The following is a 17,054-nucleotide window of genomic DNA, read 5'->3' as shown; positions in this document are numbered from 1 at the left end:
CTCTGAAGCCAGGATCTAAGATTCCCCTCATCAGAAAAGGAGGAAACTCTCCAGCTTTATTTTTGAGGCAAATTCCATAGATTGTTACAAAGATAGGCCATTTCAGAATTTTCCAGGATAATGAGGGAGCTCATGGTTGCCATGGTTCCCTGGCTTCCTCTCCCCCTACCTCTCTCTCCCAACCTCCATTGGTTCAGGAGACTCTAACCTCAGGAAGATGTGCTAGAGGGGAGGCGGGTGGGGCAGAAAGGGGAGTAGGGAGAGTGATTATTTTTGTCGAGCCCTTGTGTGTCTTTGGGAGTTCATGAGAGATAAAGGATGGACTCACTTTAATTAAAGAGAAAACGGTGAAGGCAATGGGATATACAACTAGGAAGCTATTGAGAATGTCTTCATGTTACTCACAAGTTAGTAATTTCCCCAAGAGTGGGAGTTTCTTTCAGATATTTGAAGTTTATTTTTAAGCCTTTTGGAGTGTTAGAATAACACACACAGTTTCTCTTTTAGTATTTTCATGGTATTAAAAGGCTTCAGACCCAGGCATTTTAGAACATTTTAGATGGACTAGAATTTATTGTTGTCTTCAGTCATGTCCAACTCTTTGAACCCCTTGGACTGCACCATACCAGGCTTCCCTGTCCTTCATTGTCTCCTGGAATTTGTTACAAAGATATAGTCAAATTAGTTAGAAACATCCAGGGACCTCTCAAACTCATCACAGGGCTTACTTGAAACATGTAAGCCAAAAAGTTCGTTCGGGGTTTTTGTAAGATGTTATGGGAAAACCCAAATGAATGTTATGGCCAACCCAATATCAGTTCAGTCCAGTTCGGTTCAGTTCAGTCACTCAGTCATGTCCACCTCTTTGTGACCCCATGAATCGCAGCACGCCAGGCCTCCCTGTCCATCACCCACCCAATATATGTATACGTATATCCCTCACGATCTTCTTGGTGCTTATAGGTTTGAAGGGGTAGCATGTCCACGGTCTACAGTCCTTAGCAGCGTCCTCAGGAGACCATTATTGCTTATGCCAAGTCACTTTTCGTAATTGTTGCTGTGGAATATGTGAGTTAAGGACATTTTCTGAGAACCTGTTAGGTAACTCCTGTGACACTAGGGACTTGGAGGAAAACGTACCTTCGGAAGACCTGGCCCTCAGGGCATGATCGGAGAGGCTTTTGAAAATTTTAAAGGAGAAAAGTCGGTCGTGTATTTGGATCTCAAACAAATCTGCCCATGTTCCCAGGATATTCAAAGGGAAAATAAATAATTTAACTTACTTATCCTTTGTTGATTTCACAGATAATTTTATTTTAGTACTGTTAGGCCTAATGGACATGCAAAGCTGAGTGCATGGTGATTAAATGAATCTGAAACCCACTAAAGCATGGCACAGAGTAACAGTATAATAAATGCTATCTTATGTTATATCATCATCATCCTTATCATCATTAGTTCTGTCACTAAAGACCTCTGTAGAGCAAATGACATGCATAGATTTATAGGAGGCACAGCGTATACGGATTACTTACTATATTGTTGGTACAGATAAAATTCTGTAGGAATCCAGGGAAAGAAAATTCAAATTGGAGATAAAGAATAAAACATATAATAATAGGGAAACACAATACTCTCCATCCCCTCAATATTATATGTCTGAGAAGGCCAGGGAGTAAGACTTTTGTGGGAAAACATGGTAATTTGGCCTTCAGCACAAGAACCTCAAGTATTCCTGATTTCCTTAAATAATACGTTGTGGTTCTGTGCAACATTAATTGACTCCAATCCTTCTAACGTTTATTTATGTTTTTAATCATATGATCACTAAGTGAGGGATTCTTCAAGCCTGCTGTTTGTCAAGCGTCTTTGTTGTTGCTCAGTTGCTATGTCATGTCAGACTCTTCAAAACCCTGTGGACTGCAGCATGACAGGCTCCTCTGACTTCCGCTCTCTCCCAGAATATGCTCAAGTTCATGCCCATTGAGTTGATGATGCCATCCAACCATCTCATCCTCTGCCATCCCACCATCTCATCCTCTGCCATCCCCTTCTCCTTTTGCCTTCAATCTTTCCCAGCATCAGGGTCTCTTCCAATGAGTTAGTTCTTCACATCAGGTGGCCAGAGTATTGGAGTTTCAAGTTCAGCATCGGTCCTTCCAGTGGTATTAATAGAATTACAGCTTTTGATAGGTAATCCTGTGGTCACTCCATTTTTATCTTTGTGATTTTGTAAACTTCGTATGTGGAAGTTAACTAGCCACACTAGAAAAGTAATGCTCAAAATTCTCCAAGCCAGGATTCAACAGTACATGAATCAAGAACTTCCAGATGTTCAAGCCAGTTTTAGAAAAGGCAGAGGAAACAGAGATCAAATTGCCAACATCCACTGGATCATAGAAAAAGCAAGAGAGTTCCAGAAAAACATCTACTTCTGCTTTATTGACTATACCAAAGCCTTTGACTGTGTGGATCACGATAAACTGTGGAAAATTCTGAAAGAGATGGGAATACCAGACCACCTGACCTGCCTCTTGAGAAACCTGTATGCAGGTCAGGAAGCAACAGTTAGAACTGGACATGGAACAACAGACTGGTTACAAATAGGAAAAGGAGTATGTCAAGGCTGTATATGTCACCCTGCTTATTTAACATCTATGCAGAGTACATCATGAGAAACGCTGGGCTGGAAGAAGCACAAGCTGGAATCAAGGTTGCTGTGAGAAATATCAACAACCTCAGATATGCAGATGATACCACCCTTATGGCAGAAAGTGAAGAGGAACTAAAAAACCTCTTGATGAAAGTGAAAGAGAAGAGTGAAAAAGTTGGCTTAAAACTCAACACTCAAAAAACAAAGATCATGGCATCCGGTCCCATCCCTTCATGGCAAATAGATGGAGAAACAATGGAAACAGTGACAGACTTTATTTTTGGGGGCTCCAAAATCACTGCAGATGGCGACTGCAGCCATGAAATTAAAAGATGTTTTCTCCTTGGAAGGAAAGTTATGACCAACCTAGACAGCATATTAAAAAGCAGAGACATTACTTTGCTGACAAATGTCCATCTTGTCAAAGCTATGGTTTTTCCAGTAGTCACGTATGGATGTGAGAGTTGGCCTATAAAGAAAGCTGAGCGCTGAAGAATTGATGCTTTTGAACTATGATGTTGGAAAAGACTCTTGAGAATCCCTTGGACTGCAAGAAGATCAAACCAGTCAATTCTGAAGGAAATCAGTCCTGAATATTCATTGGAAGGACTGATGCTGAAGCTGAAACTCCAATCCTTTGGCCACCTGATGCAAAGAAGTGACTCATTTAAAAAAACCCTGATGCTGGACAAGATTGAAGGCAGGAGGAGAAGGGAATGACAGAAGATGAGATGGTTGGATGACATCTCTGACTCAATGGACAAGAGTTTGAGCAAGCTCTGGGAGCTGGTGATGGACAGGGAAGCCTGGCATGCTGCAGTCCATGGGGTTGCAAAGAGTCAGACATGACTGAGTGACTGAACTGAACTGAAAGTTTGTATATGCAATTGTCCTTTTGGTAGTCTGAATAAAGAATTGTAGTTTCTCAACTGATTTTCTTAAAACAATGCATCCAATTACATTACTCTTTGAAAATGCCTTCTCATGGATCTCCATGGCTGTTGACTATTGTTCTAAGTTATAACAACAGAGTGAAACATAGAATTCCTCAGGTAGATGTGTCCGGGTTAGATTCAAGAACATGATGCTGCTTTAATCCTCTTGTTAAAAACAGTGCCATGTTAGCACAAGCTAGGGTACCAGCTTCAGGCTGACAGAAAATTGTATGAGTCATTGATCATGGAACATTGTTCGTTATCTGCTGCTGCTGCTGCTAAGTCACTTCAGTCGTGTCTGACTCTGTGTGACCCCATAGACGGCAGCCCACCAGGCTCCCCCGTCCCTGGGATTCTCCAGGCAAGAACACTGGAGTGGGTTGCCATTTCCTTCTCCAATGCATGAAAGTGAAAAGTGAAAGTGAAGTCGCTCAGTCGTGTCTGATTCTTAGTGATCCCATGGACTGCAGCCCACCAGGCTCCTCCATCCATGGGATTTTCCAGGCAAGAGTACTGGAGTGGGTTGCCATTGCCTTCTCCGTGTTTGTTATCTAGGTCTCCTAAAGAGACACTGTGAAGTTATAGATTGGTGATAGATTCTTATGAAGTTGCCTAAAAAGAAGATGATATAATATGATTAATCCTCTCCCACACAACTTTACATATCTGGTGCTTGGAAATGGTTTGATCAGATTATTTATTGAGCATGAGGTATGTATTCAGCATTGTGCTAGGCACTCTAGGGGTTACCAAAGAAGCATAAGGTGGGTCCTCTGTCCTTCAGAAGTTTTAAATCTACCTGAAACAATATGAATCATAAGAGGAGGGCACATGACTCAGTAGAATCCATGATGTTCTGCAGTACGCTTCAGGCAAGAAGAGCTTTTAAGAGTTCAGAGAGGAGAGACATGAATGTCGACCGGGGTAGGTAGAATAGGGTCACGTCTGGGGGCCGGAGAAGAGCTCTTTTGGTCTGCATTATAGAGCAGAAATGGCCTCTTGTAGGAGCTCCCGGGATTCAAGAGCCTTTTAGGAATAAAAATCATAAGTGTGCTCCTTGTCTAATGAAGAATATCCCGTGCGTCTCGCATGTGTTCAAAGGCGGCTGCTGTAAGGAGCGGGGCCCAGGAGTGCTTTTATTACACTCCACGTTCTTGTTGAGCAGAGCCAAGTGATCGGCTGCCTTTCCCCGAGGAAAATGTCTGAGTTATCTTGTCGGGGAAGATGAAAGTTTGCTGTCATCCTTCCACTTGCTACAAAGGACAGAGGAATATTTCTCAGCTGAAAGGGAGAAATGTGTCTAGTCATATCCTCAATGTTGCTGGACGTTAAAAACAGCAACATCTTTTCTGCCCCCTTTTTAGACGGCACCTTGATGGAATGGCATGCGGTCACCAGTTTCAGAGTCTGTGTGTTTTCTGTTTTCATAAATTAGCCTGCACCACAAGGCCATTTAGTCAAAATGGCAAAGCCAGGGTGACAGTGGGTCAGGCTGATGCAAAGGCTAGCATCTAAGATTTAACCCAGAGGGTAATTTCCTGGTCACCAGCATAGCCAGCCCAGGTTACTAGCACAAACAAAGTATAGTTTTGTGGCTGAAAAGATATAGCATATACACTGAGCATCCAGGAACAGTTTCTCCTTTGCTTGCAGAGGCAGATATAGGGTCCTGGAACCGTCTGTAACCAGCATGAACACCCAGGCAAAGAAGCTTGGACCAAAGCCTGGTGGCTAAGCAGAAAGCTCCAGCCATTCACTCCATCAGCTCATTCATCCAACCACCAGTTGCTCAACACCTGTGACGTGCTGGCCGCCTCTCTAGGAGCCAGCTATGCGAAGATAAAGTCTCACTTCTAAGCTCTCTCTACACCTAGGGAGCCATAGACACGGAAACACCTAATCAAAATGCAGTATGGGAAGACAGTTATAAACAAGATGTCCTTTATTTCAGTAGAAGGCAAGACTCGCTCTGAATGAGGTGATGCTCAGGACCATTTCTGAGCTGCTGTGACTTCAAGGGTAAGTGGGAGTTCTGGTGGAAAAAGGGAGGAGGGCCTGCAGTATCAGAAATTGCAAATAGTCCCATATGGATGGAGGGTCTGGAGGTTTGGGTTGCTGAGCTGGTGGTAAGTGATGGAAGGATGGGCTGAAGACAAACTCCCAAAGGGGCCTTTGATGGGTCCTCTGTCCCATGGGTCCTCTGCCAAACTGTTTTTTTAATACCGAAAACATTTTGTATTGAAAACTGTAGTCATTCAGTTGGGTCCAACTCTTTGTGACCCCATGGACCGTAGCCCACCCGGCTCCTCTGCCTATGGAATTCTCCAAGCAAGAATACTGGAGCGGGTAGCCATTCCCTTCTCCAGGGGATCTTCCTAACCGAGGGATCAGACCTGGGTCTCCCTCATTGCAGTCAGATTCTTTATAGTTTGTATATATACAAACGTTTATATACTCCAATTCAAAACGGGCTTCCCTGGTGGCTCAGACGGGAAAGAATCTGATTGCAACGAGGGAAACCCAGGTGATAGTTGTAGGTGAACAGTGAAGAGACTTGGCCATACATACACATATTTCCAGTCTCCTCCAAGCCCCCCTCCCATCCAGGCTGCCACGTAACCTTGAGCAGAGTTCCGCTGTGCTACACAGTAGGTCCTTGTTGGCTATCCATTTTCAATCTAACAGTATGTACATGGTGGTGGTTTAGTTGCTCAATTGTGTCTGACTCTTGCGACCCCGTGGACTGTAGCCTGCTGGGCTCCTCCGTCCATGGGATTTTCCAGGCAAGAATACTGGAGTGGGTTGCCATTTCCTTCTCCAGGGGATCTTCCTGACCCAGGAATCAAATCCAGGTCTCCTGCATTGAAGGCAGATTCTTTGCCAACTGAGCTATAAATCTAGCAGTGTGTACACGATCTTCCCAAAGTCCCTAACTATTATGCCAAACTTTGGAGTCAAGCGGAAGATCTCTAGCAGTTGATCATTGGGAGAATAACGTGATAACTACGTGTCTGTTTTGGATATTTCACTTTGCTTGTGGCTGGGAATTAGCTGGAAGTGACACTGAGGCTGGAAGAGAGTTATTAGGCTTTTGATCGCGTGTGAGGGAGAGTTCCTGCTCTGGGTTTGCAGAAGGAGTCTCAGCGGCAGGAGGTCGACCACCGGCCAGTTCTCACCACCACAGAAGTGAGTTCTCTGTGGTTCTCCTCCTTTATTCATCCAGTCCCTCGGGTGCTCCCACATTTACTCCTTAGATCTTTATTGAGAAATTGCTATGTGCTAGACACTGGGAGGGCTTCCCTGGTTGGTGGCTCATGTGGTAAAGAATCTGCCTTCAATGCAGGAGACCCAGGTTCAATCCTTGGGTTGGAAGATCCCTTGGAGAAGGGAATGGCAACCTGATCCAGTATTCTTGCCTGGAGAATTCCAAGGACAGAGGAGGCTGGCAGGATCACAAGGAGTCAGACACGATTGAGGGACTAACATACACAGACACTTGGGGATATGGTAGACATGCTCTACCCTGCCCTCTTAGAGTTTAAATATTAGAGCAAATGACAATCAGATCAGTAGTTTTCGTAACTGAATTTGATTCACCTGGACCCAAGTTAAATATAGCATCTGAAGACTGGCAGTTGAAGGCATGCTAAAATAGTGCCCTTCAAATCTTCTCTGAATTGCCTAACAGGTAACCTCTAATGACGTGTTGAACGAAGGAATAAATAAATGAATGAATGCAAAGGCATGTCAGTCCCTCAGAGCTGCCTACCCCCTGGGCTTTTCCTGGCTGTGGGCTCCCATCTCCACACGTCAGTCCACAGGTACAGACAGTCTTACAGAGTGGAGGTGTTCAGACACTGAAATCAGGAAAACCTACTTAGGTACCCAGTTCTACATCTGCTAGGCTGGGGGAAGAGGAGCAAGTCCCTTGACCTGTCTGTGTCTCAGTTTTCTGATCTTGAGAATAGGGATGAGAAACTCTACCTTGCCAGGATAATATATAAACTATTAAAATAACTTAAGTCTGAAGATTAAATAAAATGATATACTTTAGGGCCAGGCACAGAAAAGCACAATTAAGGAGGAAGTGTCATGGTTCTCGGGTCCCCCTGTGACCTTTCTATATACAGAGAACTTGAAAGAGCTTCAGAGTAACCCCAGGTCATGCCACTCTTCGTCCTAAATCCTTAGAAGACTCTGTTGCTTTCTTTTTTTTTTTCTCTCTCAGTACAGCACTTAAGGCCGTCTCTGATTGCATCCCGACCTATCTCTCCAATGTCATTTCCCTTTCCTTATCTGGCATTACCACCATCCCTGCTATAGCCTCTGCATTGCAGAGAACCCTGGGATCATAGGAAACTAACCAATCTAATCACATGGACCACAGCCTTGTCTAACTCAATGAAACTATGAGCCATGCTGTGTAGGGCCACCCAAGATGGATGGGTCATGGTGGAGAGTTCTGACAGAATGTGGTCCACTGGAAAAGGGAATGGCAAACCACTTCAGTGTTCTTGCCTTGAGAACCCCATGAACAGTATGGAAAGCAAAAAGATAGGGCACTGAAAGATGAACTCCCCAGGTTGGTAGGTGCCCAATATGCTACTGGAGATCAGTGGAGAAATAACTCTAGAAAGAATGAAGAGATGGAGCCAAAGCAAAAACAACACCCAGTTGTGGATGTGACTGGTGATGGAAGCAAGGTCCGATGCTGTAAAGAGCAATATTGCATAGGAACCTGGAATGTTAGGTTCATGAATCAAGGCAGATTGGAAGTGGCCAAACAGGAGATGGCAAGAGTGAACGTCAACATTTTAGGAATCAGTGAACTAAAATGGACTGGAATGGGTGAATTTAACTCAGATGACCATTATATCTACTACTGTGGGCAAGAATCCCTTAGAAGATATGGAATAGCCATCATAGTCAACAAAAGAGTCCGAAATGCAGTACTTGGACACAATCTCAAAAATGACAGAATAATCTCTGTTCGTTTCCAAGGCAAATCATTCAATATCACGGTAATCTAAGTCTATGCCCCAACCAGTAATGCTGAAGAAGCTGAAGTTGAACGGTTCTATGAAGACCTACAAGACGTTCTAGAACTAACACCCCCAAAAGACGTCCTTTTCATTACAGGGGACTGAAATGCAAAAGTAGGAAGTCAAGAAGCACCTGGAGGAACAGGCAAATTTGGCCTTGGAGTACGGAATGAAGCAGGGCAAAGGCTAAAAGAGTTTTGCCAAGAGAACACACAGGTCATAGCAAACACCCTCTTCCAGCAACACAAAAGAAGACTCTACACATGGACATCACCAGATGGTCAACGCTGATATCAGATTGATTATATTCGTTGCAGCCAGAGAAGGAGAAGCTCTATACAGTCAGCTAAAACAAGACCAGGAGCTGACTGTGGCTCAGATCATGAACTCCTTATTGCCAAATTCAGATTTAAATTTAAGAAAGTAGGGAAAACCAGTAGACCATTCAGGTATGACCTAAATCAAATCCCTCATGATAATACAGTGGAAGTGAGAAATAGATTTAAGGGACTAGATCTGATAGATAGAGTGTCTGATGAACTATGGAATGAGGTTTGTGACATTGTACAGGCGACAGGGATCAAGACCATCCCCAAGAAAAAGAAATGCAAAAAAGCAAAATGGCTGTCTGAGGAGGTGTTACAAATAGCTGTGAAAAGAAGAGAAGCCAAAAGCAAAGGAGAAAAGGAAAGGTATTCCCATTTGAATGCAGAGTTCCAAAGAATATCAAAGAGAGATAAGAAAGTCTTCCTCAGTGATCAGTGCAAAGAAATAGAGGAAACAATAGAATGGGAAAGACTAGAGATTTCTTCAAGAAAATTAGAGATACCAAGGGAACATTTCATGCAAAGATGGGCTCAATAAAGGACAGAAATGGTAGGGACCTAACAGAAGCAGAAGATATCAAGAAGAGGTGGCAAGAATACACAGAAGAATTATACAAAAAAGATCTTCATGACCCAGATAATCACAATAATATGATCACCCACCTAGAGCCAGACATCCTGGAATGCGAAGTCAAGTGGGCCTTAGGAAGCATCACTACGAACAAAGCTAGTGGAGGTGATGGAAATTCCAGTTGAGCTATTTCAAATTCTAAAAGCTGATGCTGTGAAAGTGCTGCACTCAATATGCCAGCAAATTTGGAAAACTCAGCAGTGGCCACAGGACTGGAAAAGGTTAGTTTTCATTCCAATCTCAAAGAAAGGTAATGCCAAAGAAAGCTCAAACTACTGCACAATTTCACTCATCTCACATGCTAGTAAAGTAATGCTCAAAATTCTCCAAGCCAAGCTTCAACAGTATGTGAACCATGAACTTGCAGATGTTCAAGCTGGTTTTAGAAAAGGCAGAGGAACCAGAGATCAATTGCCAACATCCATTGGATCATGGAAAAAGGAAGAGAGTTTCAGAAAAACATCTATTTCTGCTTTATTGACTATGCCAAAGCCTTTGACTGTGTGTATCACCATAAACTGGAAAATTCTGAAAGAGATGGGAATACCAGACCACCTGACCTGCCTCTTGAGAAATCTGTATGCAGGTCAGGAAGCAACAGTTAGAACTGGACATGGAACAAACTGGTTCCAAATAGGGAAAGGAGTGCATTAAGGCTGTATATTGTCACCCTGCTTATTTAACTTATATGCAGAGTACATCATGAGAAATGCTGGACTAGATGAAGCACAAACTGGAGTCAAGATTGCTGGGAGAAATATCAATAACCTCAGATATGCAGATGACACCATCCTTATGGCAAAAAGCAAAGAAGAACTGAGGAGCTTCTTGATGAAAGTGAAAGAGGAGAGTGAAAAAGTTGGCTTAAAACTCAACATTCAGAAAACTAAGATCATGGCATCCAGTCCCATCACTTCATGGCAAATAGATGGGGAAACAATGGAAGCAGTGGCAGACTTTATTTTGGGGGCTCCAAAATCACTGCAGATGGTAAATGCAGCCATGAAATTAAAAGATGCTTACTCCTTGGAAGAAATGTTATGACCAATCTAGACAGCATATTAAAAAGCAGATACATTACTTTGCCAAAGCTATGGTTTTTCCAGTGGTCATGTATGGATGTGAGAGTTGGACTGCGAAGAAGGCTGAGCACTGAAGAATTGATGCTTTTGCACTGTGGTGTTGGAGAAGACTCTTGAGAGTCCCTTGGACTGCAAGGAGATCCAAGAAGTCCATCCTAAAGGAGATCAGTCCTGAATATTCATTGGAAGGACTGATGCTGAAGCTGAAACTCCAATCCTTTGGCCACCTGATGTGAAGAACAGACTCTGTGGAAAAGACCCTGATGCTGGGCAAGATTGAAGGTGGGAGGAGAAGGGGATGATAGAGGATGAGATGGTTGGATGGCATCACCGACTCAATAGACATGAGTTTGAGTAGGAGTTGGTGATGGACAGGGTGGCCTGGCGTGCTGCAGTGCATGGACACAGCCAAGAGTCGGACACAACTGAGCAACTGAACTAAACTGAACTGAGCCCTTTATTTTGTATTGCTCAAGGTTAGAATTTGCCAACGTGAATTATTTGTATGAGATTTGGAAGGGAGCAGGAGAGGCTATTATTTTATGGAGGTGATTACCTTCTGACTGGTGGTGAATTGGTTTTCATGATCAAATATTCATTCTTTACCAGGAGCAAGCCAGGAGCTGTTTTCCACAAGAAGAATAGTATGGATAGGCCAAAACATTCCATTCACTATGGAAAAACTGAAATGAACTTTTTGGCCAACTCAGGAGTTAGTTTGCAGAAGAAGACATAGCTATTCATCTTAGCTATTCATCTAATAGGTCTGCAGAGTGAGTCTCCTATCCAGACTTTTAGATTTCTAATCTGGCATCTCAGACTTCTTTCACCAACTGATCTGCTAGATCAAAACACCCAAGTTCTAGAGCAGCTTATGCATTAATAGTTGTCTGGATGTGTAACAGACCCTTCTCTTGTTTTCAACCCCTGGCAAAACTGTCTGATTTAATAAAACTCACTAAATCAATTAGAACCGCACACTTAACTGTGACATGTGACATGTGACATGTGCGACCTAGCTATTTCTACCAGACCTGTGCCCCTCAGTGGTAGGAGGTGTGTGTGTGTGTGCATGTGTGTGCCTGTGTGTGTGTTAGTTGCTCAGTCGTGTTTGACTCTTTGGTAGAAGGCATAAGACAATGCAACTTCAGTTGCATCTCCACGGAGCACCTCAACATCCCCTAGGCTACCGGGCCCCTAGACACTTCCCCATAGATTTGGGTTTCTGCTCTCAGCCACGAGAAGAGCATATCCCAGGTAGGGGATGGTCCTTTAGCCTAGTTCCCAGAAGAAGATTCCTGAAGCAGCACCAAACAGAGCTACAGACAAGCAGAAGATCTGTGAGCAAGACAAAACTTGTGGTTATACACTTCTAAGGCGTGGGGCTTATTTGTTATCATAGTAAAATCTAACTGATGTACCTCTCTTATCCCAGCCACATGTATTATGTAACCTCCTGCAGGCCCCTTTCTTTCCCACTGCTCTTTTCTTGACTGGCAAGTCAAATGATGTCTTTCATTCTCTTGTTCCTGATTTCAGTCTTCAATTCAGAAGTCTTTTCTTTCTTAATCCCCAGATGGGAAATAAGTTCTCCAGGTTTAACACCAAAACACTTTAGTTACATCGCTTTAATGGTTCAGCACTTTCTATCTTGCACTTTACGATCTGTTTACATGCCTGCTGTAGCTCTTCTGGTTGGTTTCTCAATATCTGCTCCTTGTGAAATGGTTAGTCTAAGCCAAACATTTTGGTCCCATTCTTTCATCAGTGCTACTTTTAGCAGTGGTCCTAGAATCACACCTTGGCTAGTGGAAAAATAGGGGAAAGCTCTGCTGGATTTCTAGGAAAAGTTTCCTTGTTCCCCCAATTTTTTTTAAGGGGTACTGAAGAAAGAGGCAGCCCTTCCTACCTACCGCCCCCCCCAGCAACCCCACCACGACCTTTCTTTCTCTGCTCACAAAGTGAAGATCAAGCAAACAGGAGAGACACACTCCAGGCTGAAAGGCTGAGAAGGGGTGTCCTGCCTGCATAGCTCCAGGCCATGCGCCATACCCAAGAGACCATCCCCAGAGATTTCTCCATGGCGCCAGGGTGGGCCTCGCCCGAGTGAGACACTTGAATAATTTACTGCATGAGTTAATAAAAAGAAAGCCTTTCAGGTTCTATATGTTTGGATATAAGATCTTTAAGTAAATCATAATTCAATAATGATGATGTGATGGCAGCCTGGGAAGTTGGTGGAGAAGCTGCTTAATCAAGATACTCATGTATCTAGAAAGCAAAAACTTTAAAGGAAATAAGAATCACTGAAAAGAAGGAAAAAAATAGGGAAATAACTTTCTGGAACAAAACTTGTATACTCTCCCTTTCTGAGGTCTTTGTAAGCCAGATGAAAGATTGTACAGATATTCATCTGTGCAGGAAGTCCAGGTTTAATTCTACCCATAGGATTCCAGTAAGTGTGGCCAAACTAAATAAGGGTGTGAACCAATTTGCTGGTGTCACTGACGAAAGACTACACTTTAAATCCGGTCATTTATCAATATTATGTGAATAAAACTGACAGATTGCTTTTCAGTTTTCATATATCTCTGTGTAGTAGTTTTCTGTCATGTCTTTTAAAGAATACAGTTTAACATCTAATCACCACAATTCAGAGTGGCCATTTTCAAACTCGCTGCGGAAGGTTGTGCGTAGCGATCTGATTTCTATCAGTAAGCTGTATTTTGACGATTTCTGTATTGAACAAACTTGTAGGTGATACATCTTAGGGACCTTCCTAGCACGGAGGACCTTGAGGCTCCAAAATAGGGATGGTCTTTTGAAGACCTGAGAAAATTGTTTTAACTCCTCTGAATTGTTCAACTTCTAAACATGGAATAATTAAAACTAAAGAAACACTTTCAGTAAGGTAAGTGAGGCTTTTCTTTGTTTCATCTGGAGAAATAGATGTTGGTGTCAGGGCTACATGGATAGGGGCCATTGAACTTTCAATTCTTAGATAAAAAAGGATAATTACAAACTCCATTATATAATTATTAATTCCTAAATTCCTTCACCCTTGAAAACCAGAAAAACCCAGTTTTTCTCGATCTGTAATCCTTTTCCCTCCCACCTTAAATCCTAAATGCATAGATAGTCCTAGGGAGGATGACAAAAGCAGGGCCTAACATGGTTACTAGGAAATTAAGAATGGAAGTTCTCATTTAAGTCATTGCTTGCTTGCTTGCTCAGTCGTGTTTGACTCTTTGCAACCCTATGGACTGAGAAATACTCGAGTGGGTTGTCATTTCCTCCTCCAGGGGATCTTTCTGACACAGGGATCAAACCTGCGTCTCCTACATCTCCTACACAGCAGGAGGATTCTCTGTGTGCTGAGCTATCAGCAGGGAATCCATCCTGTACCAATGTTTTCCCTCTTGCAACACTGAAAAAAAAAATTTGCTTCATTCAAGTGAAATGATATGTCTAACATGACAGACCTCTGAGGAATCAATATTCAGTTTCAAAAGTGTGGGTATTTGTCCTCTTGTCCACAATGTGATTCTCAGCATTGCACTCAGCCTGTAGAGTCAGTGCCATCTCAGGGCACTGATGGAGGTCGGGCAGGAGCAGAGAACCTAATGTATGATTTTTGACTTGGATATCGACTGACAAGAAAATGTGAAAGTAAAATCATTCTTTGTCTCATGACTCAGTTTGCTTCTTTGGAAAATGACTGCATTATATTACAAAATCTTAGCACACGGTGCTGAGGAAAGCAGGTCAGATATTCTCTTTCAGACTTCTCTTTATTTGAAAAAAATCGTTAACTTTTGATTCATCAATTCCAATCTTACAAGGAATAAGTTCTTAGCATACGGTTGTTGAATCACCTTATAATAGCACAGAGGTGCATTTGTGGATGGAAGGTTTCATTCAAACCATGGATTCAGAACAGTGGCTTTGTTTGACTTTCTGGGACAGATGTTGAGCAGCCATCCAAGGGGTAACCTTGACAGGGACTTCTTAGTGGGGAGAAGGCTTGAAAGCAAGAGGAGGCAAGCTGGGGTCTGCGCTAATTCAAGGCTGGTAACGAGCAGGATAAGTGGGAAGCAGAAGACAGGGCATGTTCTTTCTTTGTTTTTTCATTTACCTTGTTGGTAAGTGTTAGTAGCTCAGTCGTGTCTGACTATTTGGGACCCCATGGACTGTAACTCACCAGGCTTCTCTGTCCATAGAATTCTCCGGGCAAGAATGCTGGAGTAGGAAGTCATTTCCTTCTCCAAGTGATCTTTCCAACTCGGGGACTGAACCTGGATCTCTCATGTTGTGGGCAGATTCTTTACCATCTGAGCCACTAGTAATCCCATTGGCTTCTATTTACCTTGTCTTCTATTAAAAATATAAAATCAGTACTTAATGAGATAGGGATACTATTTTAAATGTTTATGACCAAAGATTAATTGTATACCAATTCTAAGTTGCCTAAATAGTGGTTTGTTGTCATTGCTTGACATATTTAACAGAGTAACATTGTAGTAGTTGACTAGAGACTCTGAAAAGACAATTTTTTTTCAATTTCCTTTGGAGTTTTATTGGTATTCACTCATTTTTATAAAATATTAAGTAGGAGGCTAAAAATAAACGTGACATATGAAGTGGCTGTGAAAACTGCCTCTCAGGTCTTAGCTGCTGCTGCTGCTGCTAAGTCGCTTCAGTCGTGTCCGACTCTGTGCAACCCCATAGACGGCAGCCCACCAGGCTCCCCCATCCCTGGGATTCTCCAGGCAAGAACACTGGAGTGGGTTGCCATTTCCTTCTCCAATCAGGTCTTAGCTACAGGGGGCATAATTGACCAACAGCCCCAGCTACTGCACTCAGAAATGCATCACCACCACTTTGGCACCAAGACCTTGCTTCCCATGGGCTGCTCCCAGGGCAGTGAGTGAGTGAGGCAGGTTTATTATTAGTCGAACCCTTTCCTGGAAGACAGGGACCCTTCAGATGGACACTTGTGGCTCATGCATGCGTGCATGCTAAGTCATTCCAGTCATGTCTTCCTGACCCAGGGATTGAAGCCCAAGTCTCTTGTGTCTGGCAGCAAGTTCTCTGTGGCTTGAGGGAGCCCTTGTGGCTCAAGGCCTCCCCAGTAAGTTTGCCAATGCTTCCTTAAAACTGCACTGCAGTCTGAGATCCTTCTTCTCCATCATCCTTCCTTCTTCCTCTTCTCCAAGGTCTTGGCTTTTCCAGCCTCTTCTGCTTCATCCCCTACCCTTCTGCCAGAGACATGTCCCTTTGGGAGATCTCATCTTGAGTCTCTCACTGGGGTTCAGATTAGCACAAGGTAAAGGAAGGAAAGGGTCATTTGTTGACTGATACCTATGTAACCAACAGCATTCATTTTTTAAACCATTCATTTGGTATTTATTGGCTGTCTAACATGTGCCAAGCACTGTGGTAGCATTTAATGACAACAGAGACAAAAATTTGAGGTCTGAAGAGATTTCAGAGACCTCAAAAGACCAAATGTTGACTCAGTATCCAATCTCATCATTGAGATGTAGAAAAATTGTGGTTTGATTTTGGAAAGAGGCAGCAGATTATTAAAGAAGCAGCTGGACACACAGGCAGGCCATGAGGGTTACATTTTCCTTGGCACTATCCTCTCTACAGTTTGATCCACAAACTCAACTTTCCAGCGCTCCAGATTTAATTAAGCTCTTATGCACTGACTCACACCAAGCAGACAAATATTCAGAGTCACCATTGACCTCCATACCGCTGAATCTAGTGCTCAGATCTCAGTCCTCATCTTACTGGACTATCCATAGCATTTGGCAGACACTCTTTCTGCTTTGGAAACTATGACATCACCTGGCTTCCAGGCACTGTAGGCTTCTGGGTTTCCTCTTACCTCCCTGGTCATTCAGTCTTTGTTTCTTTCGCTTGTTCTTCCTCATGCATTTGGCCTCTTATCATTGTTGTGCTCTGGAGCTCAACCCTTGGACTTTTTTCCTATCCTTTCCCTCAGCAGTTTCATACAGCCTCTTTAAAAAAAATACTATCTTATAATAAGAAATGTTCATGTAATAGTGACTCCAGATTTTATGTCTCTAGTCTACACCTCTGCTGCAAATTCCATACTCATGTTCAAATGCCTACTTGACATCTCTCTTTAGATGTCTAACTAACATCTCCCACTTAATACGTCCTAAACAGAATTCCTATCCTCTCTCCCTAATTTGCTTTTTCCATAATCTGCCTATCTCTGGTAATGGCACCTCCTTCCTTTCAGCTCCTCAGGCCAAAAGCCCCGGAGTTATTCTTGAACTTCTTTCTTATGTAGCCTGTACTCAATTCAAGAGCAACTTCTTTCAGCTCAGCTTTAAAAATATTTCCCAAC

The sequence above is a fragment of the Bos taurus genome, chromosome 23 (genome assembly GCF_002263795.3).
Source record: "Bos taurus isolate L1 Dominette 01449 registration number 42190680 breed Hereford chromosome 23, ARS-UCD2.0, whole genome shotgun sequence".
NCBI lineage: Eukaryota > Metazoa > Chordata > Mammalia > Artiodactyla > Bovidae > Bos > Bos taurus.
This window is presented reverse-complemented; position numbering follows the sequence as displayed.